General features: G+C 45.1%; 1 protein-coding gene across 1 annotated transcript in view; it reads left to right on the top strand.

Moving 5' to 3' along the window:
• The first annotated feature begins 1,753 nt into the window (after nt 1-1,753).
• The window catches only part of ZNF532 (zinc finger protein 532), a 110,690-nt gene continuing 109,852 nt past the window's right edge, over nt 1,754-2,591 (top strand). Inside the window, exon 1 of the mRNA XM_040264295.1 lies at nt 1,754-2,210. The gene's annotated coding sequence lies outside the window, so the exon portion shown is untranslated. The remainder of the gene's footprint in view (nt 2,211-2,591) is intronic.

Below are 2,591 nucleotides of genomic sequence, written 5' to 3'. Positions count from 1 at the left end.
AAATCCCAAAGGATTTGGAATTCCTTTAGTTTCTATTTGGCAGAAGAATAGTATGATTTCTTTGTTTTGCCCTTTCTTATCTACAACAGTCAAATAATAGATTATTTCATTCTTTACTATTATTGTTGCTCAAAGCAGAGTGGTGTCCAAAATAGCACAATAATAGAATGAACCTTTGTATTGGTTTTTTGGAAGAGGGGTAGTGTTTTTATTTTTAAAAACTTACCCTAAATTTTTTTTTTTTCTGTTGTGAAATTCAGTGATTTCATAGAATTAAGATGAATGGGTACTTTGCTTTTCACTAATGGTCTACCTGGAGAAGGGATTTCTCTGAAATCCTCTTTGTAAAAATAGAACAAAGATAATTTGCAAGAAATTATCTTTTACTCTTGGTTGGTTTAGGGTTTTTTAAAAGTAGATGCAATGTTAACTGTTGCCGCTTGTGCAAATGATGAATTGTGCTTTCAAACAAATTTCCTCCAGCCGAGGCTTGACCAAAATGCCGGGCTTTGTCATAAAGCTCTGTTCAAAAAGGATTTGACATTATGAAGCCATGTGAGGCAGTTCTACAAACGAAGGCTCTTTACCATAAGCAATCCAGATTTGAGTTTGGGGAGTACAGTTCTTGAAACCATTCAAACACTCTATGCTGTGCTTTCAACTCTTGGAAGAAGGGAATTGGGGGAGGGGCAAGAAAGTATTTTAAGTACACAGATTCTAAATTTAAGAAAGCTAGGATTTACTACAGCAGGTAGGGACATTATGAAATTCCATACATTGTAATTTGTGTAGTGTATCAAGATTTCATAAGCAAGGCCTTGTATTTATTTCAATGCACGTCATGTTTTCACATGCATATTAATAAAGGCCCACCTTTGAGAGAAGAAGAAAAGGCCTCCTTTCAAATGAAATCAAGCCCAGGTAAAGTTGAAACTCAACCCACAGGGTACTGGCACCCTTTTCAGGCTAAAAGAAGATGAGTTGCAATTTCATTGTCTTGTAACATTGATAAATGTGATCCAGTGGTTTGCAGAACTTGCAGATTACACAGGTCTTTCTAAACATGTGTAAATATGTATCCCAATCTATGTGCAACTCCAAACAAGGTGCAGTTGGCAGTTAAAGACCAACAGCTCTTCTGTGAGACAATCATTTGGTTCATTTACATGAAAAGTCTTAAACAGCAAAAATGCTCCTTCCAATTTACATCAGACAATGACCCCATAACAGAGAACAATGGCTTCCTCGATGGAAGTTAATGCAGGAGACACACTGAGGTTTAGAAAACAAAAGAAAACTTTTCAGCACACTTTGCAAATATTAGCCAATATTTAAAATAAAGCACAGAAAAGCTTCCTGTGCTGTGAGTCTGCACGGCTCCTGGAGAACTACTAGTATCTTCAGAATGAGATTAAACAAGAGTGAGCCTTTTTAAGAGGTTATGGTGGCAGTTTTCAGATCCTTCCATTTTGTCCTATTTTCTGGGTAAGCACAGTGCACTTGATTTGGGGCTTCCTATCATTAAAAAAAAAAAAAACAACACACACACAAAAAACAAAAAACCTTTCGACTCAGTGCATGTCTGTGAACCGTGTAGGAACCAGGACCCAGGGCTGGATAAACTGCATACCTGATCTGTGGTAATGTGTTGTCTCCATCTGGGCGTGTTAAGGATTATACACGTCTGTGGTCTTTACATGGGGTTTATGTATGTATCTTTTTGCGTTCTGGAGGCCGTGACCACCTGCTGTAGGTACACTATGTGCTTGTTACATTTGTACACATCTCCCTTCTTGAATTTAAAGACCCAGCTATTACATCTTGTTTACTCAATATCATTCCCCCATTTAAAAAAAAAAAAAAAGGACTACATGAACCGAACATGCCATGTTTCAATCTGGCCCCAGTGGCTTTTTCTCTGAAAAGCAAAACGTGTGTCTTTTACACCAGGGCTTTCTCCCCACCCCAGGGGGTGTCTTCCATCCTTTTGTGGCTCAGTTTAAGGCGAAAAGGGCTCCAAACCACTAACCACCTAGGAGAGAGCCCCCTTCTTCCACCTCCAGGGAGAATTTCAGATGTAATGCATCTGAAGATAGCGTGCTCTCTTCTGACTTCTTTGCCACCATTGCGAGGATCACAAAACACCAGCGCCTTGGCTTCAAGATCTTTTTGCAACCATCTTTGGCGAGGCCTTGCTTCCTTCCACTCGAGTAAGTTGCGGCTTGGGGCCGTGGAGAGGACCGGGCGAGAGGCTGCGATGTCGTTGGAGGCAGCCGCGGCCCTGCCCGCAGCCCCGCGCCTCCAGCACCACGACCACCACGGCCACCGGCCCTGCCCTCGGCCCCGGGCGAAGGAGCGGCGGCCGCAGACGGGCGGGTCGGCGGGGCTCGGCTGCCCTGCGCCGAGCCGGCACCGGCCGGGCGCCCGCGGGCTGCGGGGCTTCGCGTGTCGCCTCCTTCTCCCCGAGCCTCCCTGCCCCCCCTCACCGGCCGCCCCCTCCCCCTCGCCCGCGCTCCCTTTTGTTCGCTCTCGGCGCGGGCCGAGCCTCCGCCGCCGCCCCGCCGCCCGGGGCCCGCACCCCCGTCGTAGGC

The sequence above is a fragment of the Oryx dammah genome, unplaced genomic scaffold, assembly GCF_014754425.2.
Source record: "Oryx dammah isolate SB20612 unplaced genomic scaffold, SCBI_Odam_1.1 HiC_scaffold_22, whole genome shotgun sequence".
Classification (NCBI taxonomy): Eukaryota; Metazoa; Chordata; class Mammalia; order Artiodactyla; family Bovidae; genus Oryx; species Oryx dammah.
The sequence above is the reverse complement of the archived record's forward strand: the minus strand, read 5'-3'. Positions and strand labels throughout refer to the sequence as shown.